This window comes from Squalius cephalus, assembly GCF_949319135.1.
Source record: "Squalius cephalus genome assembly, chromosome: 14".
Taxonomy (NCBI): domain Eukaryota; kingdom Metazoa; phylum Chordata; class Actinopteri; order Cypriniformes; family Leuciscidae; genus Squalius; species Squalius cephalus.
This window is the reverse complement of record NC_137135.1, coordinates 9,605,570-9,621,682: the sequence shown is the minus strand read 5'-3', so window position 1 is coordinate 9,621,682 and position 16,113 is coordinate 9,605,570. Positions and strand designations below refer to the sequence as shown.

Below are 16,113 nucleotides of genomic sequence, written 5' to 3'. Positions count from 1 at the left end.
TTTATTTATTTATTTATTATAATAAAGCCACCACTGTAGAACAAAGTGATATATATGTAAACATAGTATCAACATATTTTTTTACCGAATAAATCTGACTACACTAGGTTAAAGCTACAGTAGGTTAGATCAAGCAGGAATGCACATTTCCACTTTTTACAGTGCAACAATATCCGTACAAGGACCATCTTTTTGGTGGTTACCATGGTGACTTTAATAAGGGCCAACCGTCCCTTACCAGTTAAGTATCCCATATAGTAAATCTCCAGACATTTATATTGCTATGCATTTAATATAACAGATCGCTATCATTGTGGGTAACGTAGTGCAAAATAAAACAATCTTGAGGTTAACAAAAAATAATAATGACGTATAATCCGCCACACGAGAGATACAATATAGACAGTCAATCCATTTTTTTTTTTTTTTTTTTTTTCATATAGTCCACTTACCGGGTGATGCTGAAGTGTTTTCTCCCTCGCACGTCAGATAAACGAATAATCTTTGCGATGTATTTCCACAAGTGTATATCAGATGTACTTCATGAAGATGTGGTTTATCACGGGCAGAACCCGCAGATGAAATTAAACAAGATAAACTGAGGTGAACCGTAAATAGCGAGACGGTGTCAGTCAATATAACGATGCAGTTTGTCAAAGTCGCCAAAGTTATTTCTGCTGATCGTCATACATCATCTGCTCGACTTGTTAGTTTTTGACATCCACTTAGAACTTCCATCCTATCAGATTTTTTTTAAACCAGCACCTGGAGGATAACTGCCCCTTTCTCTGCTTTAGAGTGAATTCAATCCTTTGGAAGCGCCTCACACGTAATTCAGGAAGCAGCAGATAGATGGAGAGTTCAGTCGTATCACACACATGCGGTTACAGGGCTTTTCAGATCGACACACTACCATATTACTCCTAATAGGAATGCAGTATACAGTATTGGTGTCCGATTCACAAATGAATCATCTTTTGAACAGCTTTTTTAGTGATTTGGTTGAACCGATTCGCGCAGCATAGTGAATCACTCGACAGTGAGGACGGCGAATAACACTTCATAAGACGCTGGATTATGTAGGACAAGAATTGGAAAAAAAAAAGGTGATTAACAGCTGTATGTTATTAAAACTTGTACTGCAACATGACACATAAAATTAATTATGCGAACTCTTTTGAGTCATCAAACGAATCAGTGTACCGTTTCTTTTAAACAAACAGTCCGAACGAACCGACTCTTTCAAACATATAGGACCTCTATATAGGCTACTAGTAAAATTGTGTGTAGAATGTAGAGCGTTAGTTCTGCTGTTCTTCAGCTGTTCTTCAGCACTTAGCCTAACTCTTCAATCCGTTTATTAGAAAACTATTTTTAAGTAGAATTATTTTCATGTATCTGTTTTGAACAAACAGACAGCTAGAATGAGTGTTTGCTGAAATAGTTTTGCAGTGTTTTATGACAATATCCGAGTTAGCGCCTCCCTGTGGTCTATCACGTGTGTGAATATCCCTGGATTGAGTGTGGGTATTTTGAGACTTTCCTGATCACAAAACACACGTGGATCTGTCCATTTAAGCTTAACCAATCAAAATAATACTCCCTTGTTTGAGAGTAGGTGGCTGTAGTCAGTGGAGGAGTGAAATAAATGCAATCAAGATAGTTCTCACTTCTCGTAGGATCAGCCACCTATGATATCAAAGGCAGATAACGCGTGATTCATGCTCATGTTCTTTGTTACTAATAGGGTAAGACGGGTAAGATGCACCCCGGGGCACTGTTTCTCTTGACCATAGATGGCACAAAATCTCCTCTCAACATTTGATGAATGAATGTGCTCTTCTTAATTTTCTAATTTCATTTAAATATCAACATTTGTGAATTTTAGTCAGTCAAAACATTTTTTTATGTTAACCATGTAGGCTAATCTAATTTTGTGTCTCTGGAAAATAGTGATATGTGTCATTGTATTAGGCCTATGCTTTTTGTGTCCATTTGTTAAATCGGCATTTGTGGATATGTAAATGTTTTTGTTTTGTTTCTCTTATTGTATTTCATGGGGTTATTATTCATTTCCATGAGTTAGATGTAGGCCATGGCTTACATTTTAGATATATTTGCTATTCATTAGGCTAACTGAGTGAAATCATTTTATTTATTAGAATGGGGGTGACAGAAATTTTAGGCTACTTCTTTTTAGGTTTACTTGTTTTAGAGCTACTTGCTACTTGTAACTCATTTTAACTCATAATAACAATATTATTTTTTAACATTTTATAATTATTGCAGTCATCAAAACTGACTTGACATCAAAAATAATTATGTTGACAGAAAATGTTGAAAATAATGATCTTTGTAGTGAAGTATCAGCTTCAGTTCAAAGTTCAAATAATTTCAACCATAGACTGTAAAAAAACATGTTGTTTGTTCCTGCATAAAGCATAATTTTTGAGTGAAATTGTTGAATGAATGGTCAGCTGACTAACTCACTCATAAAGACAGTCTCTTGCCGCCACCTACTGACGTAACAATGCACTGCACTGAAATCTTTGAAAAATCTCTACCACCACTAACATAGAGACTGACCATCTGTCTAGTAACAATTTATCATTTATTTTTTACAATTTAATATTTCAAATTTTTAAAATATCTAATTACCTGCTTTCCAAAATGTAAACACAAGTTTTTGGAACAAACATAACATACATAACATAACATAACACATAACACAAAACATAACAAAAGTGTCACATCAGTCATCTGACTAAATTCTACACTGATAAATAATGGATTTCATGGATTTACATGGTCACATTATGAAATAAATGGCACCCCTAGAAATTCTTATGAGTATAATATCTCTTAAGTATATTCCCATTCATCTTTAAAAAAATTTTTTTTTTAAATAGCACACTGGTGACTACATGAAATTGTCCAGCCATGACTTCTTGTTTCACAGGAGTATAAATATGAGGAAACACAAAGGCCAAATTCCCTTACTCATCCATCACAATGAGTAAAGAATATAGTTCTGATGTACAGCAAAAGATTGTTGAGCATCACAAAATGGACTCTCCGAGGGATCACAGATGGAGAATTGCAGAAATTAGTTGAGTCTTAGGGTCAGAAAGCCTAGAAAGCCTCATCAAACTGGACCTATATCACCACATGGGAGGGTTTTAAGAAAAATCCTCCTCTTTCATTCAAAAAAGCTCGAGCATATTCAGTTGTCAGACACTATGGGAACTTCAAATGGGACTGGTTTCTGTGGTCAGATGAAACAAAAAAAGAGCATTTTGGCAGCAATCCCAAATGAGTTTGGTGCACATAGGGATAAAAAGTGAAATTTTGGGCCTATTTTTCTGCCGGAGGTCCTGGACTTACTCAGATACATGGCATCATGGATTCTATCAAATACCAACAGAAAAAAAAATCAAGACCTGACCGCCTCTGCTAGAAATCTTATACTGGGCCGTGGTTGTTTGTTTTGGATCATTGTCCTGATAGAGGATCCATTAAAATCAACAGAAAAATGGGTCACTAAGCACAAAATGAAGCTTCTGCCATGTCCCTTAATCATCCATCACAATGAATAAAACCAAAGAATATAGTTCTGATGTGCAGCAAAAGATTGCCGAGCTTCACAATCCTTCAATGAGCTTCACTGAATCCTTTTTTTTTTTAAAAGAAAGTGTGGTGAACTGAAGAGAAGCAGCACTAACATGGACCTGGGAATTTGAGAGATTCTGTATGGAGGAATGGTCTCTGATTTCTTGTCAGGTGTTCTCCACCTTCATTAGGCATTATAGACGAAGACTCAGAGCTGTTATCTTGGCAAAAGGAGGTTGCAAAAACATTGAATAAAAGGGTGCCATTAATTGTGGCCAGAGTGTATTGGAGAAAAACATTTATTTCATAAAGATATTTTCCTCACATTTTCAGTTCTTTTACATTCAAAACTCAATGAAAAAACTCAATCAAAGGTTTGGTTTAGTTTTTTAATTAAAGGTCAAAAGGAATAGCAATGCAAATTTATTTTTACAGACTTCTTTGTTCATTTTTACCAAGGGTGCCAATCATTTTGATCATGACTGTATATTTCATCTTATTATGCATAATAATTTGGAAAAGAAAATATTAAAGAAAAATGATCCACCAAAAATTATGTATGACCCTTGACCTCCCTGTGGTCGTATACAGTGTGAGTCCATCTGTTTTCTAATCAGGATGTGATTGTGCCAGGTTGTTTTTCCATATGTTATGACTTGTCCCTGGGATCTCACTCAGGTAGTTAATGGTTGCGTTCCTTCCTTTGTCTCTAGTTGGTTCACATCTGATCTCTTTTTTCTCATCTGAAGCTCTAAGAGAACCATCAAACTTACATTAAAGTGAGATCCATGCAGTCCAGTTGCCTATCTGTGAAATTAAGTTGTTTCCAGACTCACATGACTCACCCTCCTGTCTGTGAGGACTCACTTTCTGATCATTGCTCGTTCTGACCTGTATTGATGCTTACCTGTCTTATTGCTCTGGGAATTCTTGTTGGACAATTATCTGAATCTCAACCTGTAGATTTAGTTTGTATGGACGGATGTGGAAAGGACTTCAGTTTGGCATCAAGTTAAGAGTTTGATGCTTACCTTAGTTTTTTAATGTTTGAGACTGTTTGAGTTGGACCCTTTTGAGAAGCTACCTGTATTGAAGATAATCCTTTGTTGATGTTCTCACCACAGTATTTACCTGCCTCCTGTTGAGTGTTACACACTCGCCTGTAATACTTAGCCGTTATAATTCCTGTGGTCAAGACGTCTTGACAGACTTAACTGTGATTACTTATTTGCTGAAAGAATCAATCTGTATTTAATTCCTATTGATTGATGGAATGATATAGTCTGATGTTTCTAACTGTCCTGTTACAGGGAAAGGACTATTTACCTGTGTATACTTGCCACATACTATGATGTTTTGGAATCGCATTGTCATGAAGAATGTCTTGTTAATCCAATATTGCCCTTGTAAAATAATTGAATGCAACCGACACAAAGCTTCAGTACAGAGCCATTCTCATACTTAGTACTGCAGGTTACATACAAAGTAGAAGGAGACATAGGGACAACTACGAAGGCCGGAGCATCACTTAAAGAAAGATTGTCAAAATGACAATACATTACATCTCCATCTCCTAAGTACGAAACAAGAATGCCAACATAATCAATTTGCATACATATGCAGATATTGCAAACATTAAATACAGCTGTTTATTTTAAATCTGGAATTTGCATAACTTGCACATCTAAATAACAATTAAGAAACATTAGAACATCTTTGTATGCAACTTAGTCAATGACACAATCAATCACAAGAATGTTGAACATCAACATGTCTAACTAGGAAAGAGAGGTTACTAGCACATCAATTCCACAAGGCGTCTTTACCACGCCTTTCCCTGTCAGGAGGCTTCACAACTCTGCCTTGCCTGGTAGTGTACTGCTCAGCTGGCAATGTTTGCTTAGCAGTCCCGAGTTCTGCAGGTGATGATTGAGATGTACTAGCACAATCATCAGACTTTGGCTCTTCGACACTTACTGGCTCTGATATCTCAGTCCGTTGATCCTCGTTAAGCTTGTGACGGGACTCGTTGGCAGGTGCTGTGCTCTTGAGAAGATGCTGAATGTTGTGGTACTCTCTACTTCCACCATCCACAACATAATATCTTGTATCTCTGGGCAGTCTAGGGCTCTGGTTCTGTAGACCTCAGTTCTGCCTTTGATTTAGTCAACCATGATACTCTTACATCTTCGTGGCACAGTATTACAGTGGTTTTGGTCATATCTCTCTGACAGGAGGTATGTGGTCAATATTGGACACCATTCCTCCTATGAAATACACTTAAGTTCTGGTGTTACCCAGGGTTCAATTTTTGGTCCAGCACTGTTTTCCCTTTATATGCTTCCACTAGGGTCTATCTTTAACAAGTATGGGGTATCTTTTCATTTGTATGCAGATGACACCCAAATGTATATCCCTTTGAAGTATGATAACAAGCAGGCCTTAAAACCTATTGTGGATTGGACGAACTAAAACTCTGGCTTGCAACTAATTTCCTGAGCCTTAATGAGAGTAAAACTGAATTTATTGTGTTCGGGTCTAATGAACACTATGTACATGATTTCGAACTTGCATCTTTGTCACCTTTTAGACCCTTTTTCAGTTAGTAAACATGATGATGTTTTTTTGTGGGCGGAGCTTAGGTGGAGGCAAACCGATTCCTCTGGCCACTTCATTAACACTAGTTAGCAAGATTTATTAGCTTGTTTTCTTACAATGACTGGAGAAAATTCGATTTTATCTTAATGTGTAAGGTCACTTACTGTCCAGGACCGCGATTGTTATTTGCAAAAGTTAATTTTAACGGACAGGACTAGATTGGCCGACCCATACACGCTCACTTCAATGGATGGACGATCTGACAGGATTAACGTTACCTCCGGTTGAGGGGCCTGACATCTTACTGAGCATAAAGAGAAACCGAGGGCATATAAATCTTTAGATGCCTAACTATGTGCTGAATGGTCACGTACATGACTTGTGTGGTACGATCCGAAGTTCTGCCTAGTCAGCACCAAGGCCAGAAGACGACCACGTAAAGAGTGACATTACAGTGCAATTTTAAAGATGTAAATATTTTATAGAAATAAAAATTTCAGAATTAACTTTCTGTATTTGATTATTCTTTCTTACCAGGTTCTTTAAAAAGTCTAGTCACAATCAATCACAACAATGCATACAATCATAGATGATTCACAAATAATCACAATTTAGAAAACATTATGCGATAACATTTCAAATTGGAGCCTGTACTCCGTCGATTATTGCACCCAACAACACAATGCCCAACAAATATCAAGATGACATTTTAAGCTCCTTATGTAGCCGAATCTGTGCTGGTTTCTATTGGCCACCTCCAGTTTTCTCTTTGTTTTGCCTCCAGCTAATGCTGTGATGTAATTGTGACGTCGGCGCCAAAAGGGTCAATAGTACTACATGTGTCAGAAACTTGGGTGTTTGGTTTGATAATAATCTTAAAACTGATAAGCAGATAAGTACTGTGGTTAAGTTGTGTTTTTGTCATCCTCGTCTTCTGTCAAATGTGAAACCAGATATAATACAGATGAGCAAATGATAAAGCTTGGGTTGCTGAATATTCAATTGCTTACTCCAAAAGCACTCATTGTTAATGATATGATTTCAGATTATAATCTAGATGTGCTGTGTTTGACAGAAACCTGGCTAAAACCAAACGATTACATTACTTTAAATGAGTCCAACCCACAAGATTACAGTTATAAACATGAACCTCGTCTGAAAAAGGAGGAGGTATTGCTGTAATTTATAGTAATATTTTCAAAACCACTAAGAAATCTAGTTTTAAATATAATTCTTTTGAAGTGTTGGTGCTTAATGTAAAAATATATGGTGTAAACGCTAAATCACGTTTGAGATTTGTGCTGGCTACTGTATACAGGCCACCAGGGCACCATACAGACTTGATCAAAGAATTTGCGGACTTTCTATCAGAATTAGTATTGGCTGCAGATAAAGTTGTACTAAAGTACTAATTGTTGGTGATTTTAATATACATGTAGATAACAAAAAAGATGCATTAGGATTGGCATTTAAAGACATTGTAAACTCAATTGGAGTTAGACAACACGTGTCAGGACCTACTCATTGTCGTAATCATACTCTAGATCTAATATTATCACATGGAATAGATGTTAAAGCCATTGAAATACTGCAGCAGAGCGATGACATCTCAGATCATTATCTAGTCTCATGTAAATTACATTTAGCGAAGGCTGCAAAGCCGACTCTGTGTTACAAATATGTTACCACTTCTGCGACTAAAGATTGCTTTATCAATAATTTTCCTGATCAGTTTCATCATCTCAGCATCCCAGATAGCTTAGAAGAACTTGATATTGCAACAGAAACTTTTAACTCTCTCTTTTCCAGTACTTTAGACACAGTTGCTCCGTTGCGCTTAAAGAAGATTAAAGAAAATAGTCCGACGCCGTGGTACAACGAGCACACTCTTAAGACTCTTAAGGCCCTTAAGAGAGCAGCCAGAAAAATGGAGCGCAACTGGAAGAAAACAAAACTAGAGGTATTCCGCATTTCATGGAAGGAGAGCTCAATTGCATACAGAGAGGCTTTAAAAGAAAAAAAGAGGCTTTTTTTTTTTTTCAACCCTATTAGAAGAAAATAAACATAATCCTAGGTATTTATTTGAAACAGTGGCTAAAGTAATGAAAAAGAAAGATTCAAACCCAGAAGTTTCCAAGCAACACAGCAGTAATGACTTTATGAACTTCTTCAATTATAAGATTGATAATATCAGGGACAAAATTATAACTATGCAACCGTCTACTACAGTATCACATCAGGGAGAGCAGTGTAGTCTCCCTGAGGAAAAATTCGATTAATTTATTGCTATTGGAGAGGAAGAATTTTGCAAACTCGTTAATTCATCTATATCGACAACATGTATGTTAGACCCTATACCGACTAAGCTACTGAAAGAGATGCTTCCAGATGTCATAGATCCTCTTCTTAATATCATTAAAGGGTTAGTTCACCCAAAAATGATAATTCTGTCAGTAATTACTCACCCTCATGTTGTTCCAACCGCGTAAGACCTTTGTTCATCTTTGGAACACAAATTAAGATATTTATGATTAAATCTGAGAGCTGATCACTACTCCATAGGTTTCTATGTGATTGAAACTTGCTGGCCCAGAAAAGTTATTAAAGAGATCGTTAATATAGTCCAAGTGACTACAGTGGCTCAATCTTAAGTTTATCAAGCGACGAGAATACTTTTTGTGCGCAAAAACAAACAAAAATAACGACTTTATTCCACTATTCGTTTCCTTCTCTCTGGGCCTCGTAGTGTTTTTGCGCTGCGCGTCTGTGTTACACGTCATCACGCATCACACACATGACCAGCGTCGGCCAATAGTGAGCCTACGTGGTGACGTGCAACACAGACGCGCTGCACAAAAACACTACGTGAACCAACTAGCGGCCCAGAGAGAAGGAAATGAATAGTGGAATAAAGTCGTTATTTTTGTTTGTTTTTGCATACAAAAAGTATTCTCGTCGCTTGATAAACTTAAGATTGAGCCACTGTAGTCACTTGGACTATATTAACGATCTCTTTAATAACTTTTCTGGGCCAGCAAGTTTCAATCACATAGAAACCTATGGAGGAGTGATCAGCTCTCAGATTTCATCAAAAATATCTTAATTTGTGTTCCGAAGATGAACGAAGGTCTTACGGGGTTGGAACAACATGAGGGTGAGTAATTACTGACAGAATTTTCATTTTTGGGTGAACTAACCCTTTAATTCATCTTTGTCTCTAGGATACGTACCAAAAACTTTTAAGATGGCTATGATTAAACCGCTTGTTAAAAAAAACGCAACTTGATCATACAAAATTAGTCAATTACAGGCCGATCTCGAATCTGCCTTTTCTGTCAAAGATAATAGAAAAAGCAGTATCCTCACAACTGTGTCCCTTTCTAGAAAGAAATGACATCTGCGAGGATTTTCAGTCCGGATTTAGACTGTACCATAGTACTGAGACTGCTCTCGTTAGAGTCACAAATGATTTGCTCTTATCATCCGATCGTGGTTGTATCTCTCTATTGGTGTTACTCGATCTTAGTGCTGCATTTGACACTACTGACCACAACATTCTTTTAAATAGACTTGAACATTATGTTGGCATTAGTGGAATTGCACTAGCATGGTTTAAATCATACTTATCTGACCGTTATCAGTTTGTAGCAGTAAATGAAGAGATGTCTTATCGATCACAAGTTCAGTATGGAGTACCACAAGGCTCAGTACTAGGACCACTGCTGTTCACTCTGTACATGTTACCATTAGGAGATATCATTAGGAAACATGGAATTAGCTTTCATTGTTATGCCGACGATACTCAGCTGTATATTTCTTCAAAACCTAACGAAACCTACCAATTCACAAAATTAACGGAATGCATAGCTGATATAAAAAACTGGATGACTAGTAATTTCCTACTACTAAATTCTGAAAAAACAGAGATTCTAATTATTGGACAAAAAACTTCCTCACGTAATAACCTAGAATACTGTCTAACACTGTCACAGTGTTGGGTTTGTCATGTGTCTTGTCTGGTTTGTTGTGAGCACATGGCTTGTCTTGTATTCCTTGTGCCATGTGCTCTCCTGTCAATTGTCTAGCCCCTCCCATCTTGTTACCTGATTATTTAATTATTTGCCCCACCTGCTTTCCCCGTTATCCTCTTGTTTGCTTCCCTAATTAGTCTCCCTGTGTTTGCAGTCCTGTGCTGGTTCGTTATTTATGTTTCCCTTGTGTTCTGGTCCTGACTTCCTGACTGCCGATCCAGAGACTGTTCACGTCACGTCTGCCGATCCAGAGACTGTTCACGTCACGTCTGTCGATCCAGAGACTGTTCACGTCACGTCTGTCGATCCAGAGACTGTTCACGTCACGTCTGCCGATCCAGAGACTGTTCACGTCACGTCTGCCGAGCCTGTGTCTTCGGACAGGATGGCCGCCGCCGAGCCTGTGTCTCCGGACAAGATGGCCGCTGCCGAGCCAGATCCAGTGTCTGCGGACAATATGGTTGCCGCCGAGCCTGTTCATGTCACGCCTGCCGAGCCTGTGTCTTCGGACAAGATGGCCGCCGCCGAGCCTGTGTCTTCGGACAAGATGGCCACCACCGAGCCGGTGGTATCTGTTCCTGAGCCGGTGGTATCTGTGTCTGAGCCGGTGGTGTCTGTTCCTGAGCCGGTGGTATCTGTTCCTGAGCCGGTGGTGTCTGTTCCTGAGCCGGTGGTGTTTGAGCCGGTGGTGTCTGTTCCTGAGCCGGTGGTGTCTGTTCCTGAGTTGGAGTTGGTCTGTTCCTGAGCCGCCTGTTCCTTAGCCCCTCCCATCTTGTCACCTGATTATTTAATTATTTGCCCCACCTGCTTTCCCCGTTATCCTCTTGTTTGCTTCCCTATTTAGTCTCCCTGTGTTTGCAGTCCTGTGCTGGTTCGTTATTTATGTTTCCCTTGTGTTGTGGTCCTGACTTTTGCCTGTCTTGTTTTTCCCCCTTGAGGAGGTTTTGTTTGTAGTTTTGTTTTGTTTAATAAAGATCCTTCCTGCACTTGAATCCTCTCTCACTAATTCAACGAGTCGTGACAAACACTTGATGGCTGCTCTGTTAAGTCTTCGTCGTCGGTTAGGAACCTGGGTGTGCTCTTTGATACCAATCTTTCATTTGAAAGTCACGTGTCTAGTATCTGTAAAACCGCATTTTTCCATCTTAAAAATATATCTAAATAACGCCATATGCTCTCATTGACAAATGCAGAACAATTAGTTCATGCGTTCATGACCTCAAGGCTAGATTATTGTAATGCTCTACTGGGTGGTTGCCCTGCATGCTTAATAAACAAACTACAGCTAGTTCAAAACGCAGCAGCTCGAGTTCTTACCAGAACCAGGAAGTATGACCATATTAGCCTCGTTGTCAACACTGCATTGACTCCCTATTAAACATCATATACATTTTAAAATATTGCTGATTACTTACAAAGCACTAAATGGTTTAGCTCCACAGTACTTGAGCGAGCTTTTAACGCATTATAGTCCTGAGGCCGAAGTGTGTTCTCCACTTAATTTATGTCTCTACATTACCTCTTTTTTTTTCTCATACCTTCTTTTTTTCTTCGTTACTTCCCTCCTGACCCCTAGACTGGGAGGAGAACGTAACACGTCTATTGCAATCTCAAAATTCCGGCCAGTTAATAATACCTAGAATATCAAAATCGACTGCTGGCGGCACATCTCTTTGACCTAGCATTCACATAATACATTATTGACTTCTATAATCCAATGTTAGGATGCATAGATTAGGTCAGCCGGAACTGGGGACACTTCCCATAAATCCTGATGTACTCGTTACATCATAAGAAGAATGGCATCTACGCTAATTTTAGTGTCTTTGTTTATCCCAACGTTTTCCCGCAGCCTGCCGGAACCAGGCCGTATCCAGATCTGACGAAGGACCTTCGCCTGGACCCGATGACAACGCAGTGCTGAGGTGCCAACTAGTCTCTCCCTGTGAAGGATCCCTTTCCCACTCTACAGATAAAGCGTTGTCGGGATAATTTCGGTTTCGCATATCTACCCCGAAGTGATAAAATTCTGTATCAAAATTTTAAGGCCAGACAAGTAGTTTGTTAAGGCTTGGTTTGTAGGGAATTACAAACCTGCAAACATATATTCAAATGCGCATAACTATAGAATTAATTCTTGATGCACACGTGAGCGCCATCAGCGTTTCTCACAGATTCGCATTTAAAGTCTGTGTAGAGTGAACGGTGTCATCTTAGCAGCCTCTAATTTAATAACTAATGATCCTTGCGACGGAAGTGAATCAATCAAAACTAACTTTAGCTGGAAAATATCTTTATTCAAGAACCGTTATAAAGCCAAAACAATCTCTGTTACCTTAAATTATCCATTTGTTACTGTAAAGCCGCTTTGAAACAATCTACATTGTTAAAAGCGCTATATAAATGAAGATGACTTGACTTGACTTGAAACCATTTCTGTCCCTAAAGAAATTGGAAACGGTTATGCATGCTTTCGTAACATCTCGACTGGACTACTGCAACTCATTGTATGGGGCAGGGGGCACCCAGTCTTATGTTTCACATCTACAGTTAGATCAGAATGCAGAGGCTCGGCTTCTTTATGGAAAGCGTAAACATGAGTCTGTCACACCGGTCTTGATCTAACTTCATTGGCTGCCGGTCAAATATAGAATTGATTTCAAAATTCTATTGTTTGTATTTAAATCTCTTCGTAATGAGGCACCACAGTACTTATCAGATCTGCTACATCCCTACACTCAGGCCCCGTCCACACTACTGCGTTTTCGTTTAAAAACGGAGAACTTTTGCTACGTTTGCACCTCCCGTCCACACTAAAACGGTAAAAACGGAGACCCAAAACGGAGAAGTTTAGAAACCCGTTTTTCGTTTTGAATCTCCGGAGGGCGTTTTAGTGTGGACGGGTCAAAACGGAGGACTTTAGAAACGATGACGCAGAAGCTCACGCTCGGCTCTATGATTGGGTGTCATCGGTCATGGCGTATCCTTCCCTTCCTTCCCTAAATTCTGCATTTTACAATGCTATAACTGCCAATTCGATCGATGTTTGACAATTCTCGTGTGCAGCGGTAATGTTAGCTACATTCTTCTTCATCAAATCTGAGGAATAGTCAATCCGTTTCCTGTTTACACCGGCACGCGCATGCCCAGTGTTGGTGAATGGTCACGTGATCCGCGTTTTCAGTCGTTTTAATGTGGACGGAGATCAATTCTAATACGCAGCTAAAAACGCTGGTGTGGACGGAGATTGTATTCGTTTTAATTCTCCGTTTCTAAACAAAAACGCAGTAGTGTGGACGGGGCCTCAGTCAAGGTCACTTAGATCTGCTATTTCTGGATTATTGCAAGTTCCCAGGACAAGACAAAAAAATAGAGGTGATTGTGCCTTTTCTGTTATCGGCCCTAATCTATGGAATAGTTTCCCGGTTCATATCAGAACTACCCCATTTTTAAATTTGCCCCATTTTTATTTTTAAATCTACTCTTAAGACTCATGTATTTTCTTTGGCATTTAATATATCTTGACTTGCTGTTCATCTATTTTACAGCTTGAGGTTTATTGTGTTTTATCATTTGGAAATATTTTTTTTTTCTTGTACAGCACTTTGGTCAACTTCGGTTGTTTTTGTGCTTTATAAATAAACATTGTATTGTATTTTATAGAGATTATTTGTTTTATTGTCATGTTCATAAATCATACAATAGAATTGATTACTTTTGGTAACTTCCGAATTGGTTTCTAATATTAGTATCTGATCATAGCCCAGTTTGCTAAAGTGAAATTACTGTTGGCGTTTTAACCCAATGTTAATTAAAGACTCAACTTTTATGTCATAGTTTTTTTGCGACTAACGACAATGGAGAAGTTTCAGATTCAATTTTGTGGGATACTTATAAAGTTGTAATGAGAGGCCATATCGTATAATTTGAGTCATCCAAAAAAACAGGCTTCAAATAGTCGGCTTTGGGAAATAGAGGAAACTCTGCCAGTACTCGAACAAGCAGAGTGTCTGACAATAAGGCTGACTATAATAAAAATTGAATTCTATATTTCATATTCTATCCTGAATGGACAAATAAGTAACCTTCTCCTCAAACTTAAACAGAAGAACTTTGAGTTGGGAGATAAACCTGTAAGGTTGCTTGCAAGGCAATTGAGGGGAGACCCGAATTTATTTTTTTATTTTTTTTGGTCCAGAAAGCTTATTATATATATATTTACCTTTAAATGTCTAGATTTAATCAATAATAATACATAAATAGTAATTTAGTAATTTAAGCACATTCCTCACATTCTTTCAACTTACATTCAAAATAGCTCATAATTTCATGCACAAACCTTTTGATTCAGCTCAAAATATCTTACATTGGGTGTCTTGTGGCAAAAAAAAATAATATAACATGATATTTCATGACTCTAGCCATGACTCTAGATGGCCTTATAGCACTATTTGGAGCAAATGAGCTGTTCCGCTGGGTCCTAAAATCAGTTTCTCTTCAGTATGCATTCAGATACACATGTAGACATTCTAAAATAATTTTTTGGTAAAGTTTTAGCATTTTTAGTTTGAATTTTGAGCATTTTTAGGCTTTTGTACTGAAGCATTCCTTGCATTCCATTCATTCCTATGGGGGTAAAATTAACCTGCGAGGGAAGGATTTGTTACTTTTTTAAATTTCAACCATAAAACTTCTCGAATCCATTTAATTTGTGTGTGTGTGTGTGTGTGTGTGTGTGTGTGTGTGTGTGTGTGTGTGTGTGTGTGTGTGTGTGTGTGTGTGTGTGTGTGTGTGTGTGTGTGTGTGTGTGTGTGTGTGTGTGTGTGTGTGTGTGTGTGTGTGTGTGTGTGTGTGTGTGTGTATTCATGGTTCAAGTGCGACAAAAGTCCTGGGGTCTTGGACCCCTCCGATGAACACCCAATTTTTTTAATTTGTCCAAAAAAAAGGTAAAATTTTTATAAAAAAGTATTGACTAAAACACTGGCCTCCAGGTTAGCACAACATATCTCAACGATTATATATCCTGACCTAACTGGGTTTATTCCAGGAAGTTTTTCATTTTGTAATGACCGCCTACTACTAAATATTTTATATGCAGACCATCAATTAGTCAACAATCCCACAGCTGTTATTTCACTAGATGCCCAAAAAGCCTTCAATCAGATTGAATGGCCATATATGTTTGAGGCACTAAAACGGGACAGATTTATGCTGAATAAAAATAGTTTATTTCCATCTGTCCTCATCTATTTTGACCAATGGTATTAGATCCAGCTCCTTTGAACTGCACCGTACGAAAAGGTGATCCTTTCTCACCTCTTCTTTTCAACATTGCACTACTACAGCCATTAGCTGTAGGAATCAGAACTCATCCACATATTTATGGTATTTCATTGAGCAGCATTGAAAGTCTGGTTAATTTATATGCAGATGATCTGTTACTATGTGTAACAGATCCTGTGGTTTCTGTCCCTAAAGTTTTAGATCACATTGACACTTTATTAAACTTTCAGGATATTCAATACATTGGAGTAAAAGTGAATTTATGCCCATAACAAATAACTTAAGTGAAACCATTTTAAACAGTATACCATTTAAAATAGTTGAGGATCACTTTACATATCTTGGTCTGAAAATTCTGAAACAACTCTAAATATTTGGTTAATCAAAATGTTTTAGACATGATTAACAAACTCAAATTAAGCATTGAACGCTGGAAACTGCTTCCTTTATCACTAATTGGCCGTGTGAATGTGATAAAGATGGTTACTCTCCCTAAGTTTCTATCTCTATCAGATAAATAATCAGATAAACTCTATTAATTACCAAAAGTCTCAATCAATACACCAATATCATGCAATCCTTCGTTTGAGCC

The 16,113-nt window shown here is 38.0% G+C and overlaps 1 protein-coding gene across 2 annotated transcripts in view; it reads right to left on the bottom strand.

Annotated features, from left to right (window-relative positions):
• il1rapl2 (interleukin 1 receptor accessory protein-like 2) overlaps positions 1-923 on the bottom strand; it is a 579,732-nt gene extending 578,809 nt beyond the window's left edge. The window contains exon 1 of one of the 2 annotated variants that reach the window (XM_079892460.1): positions 453-923. The gene's annotated coding sequence lies outside the window, so the exon portion shown is untranslated. The remainder of the gene's footprint in view (positions 1-452) is intronic. The other variant, XM_079892462.1, reaches the window with a different exon arrangement.
• Positions 924-16,113: the final 15,190 nt, after the last annotated feature.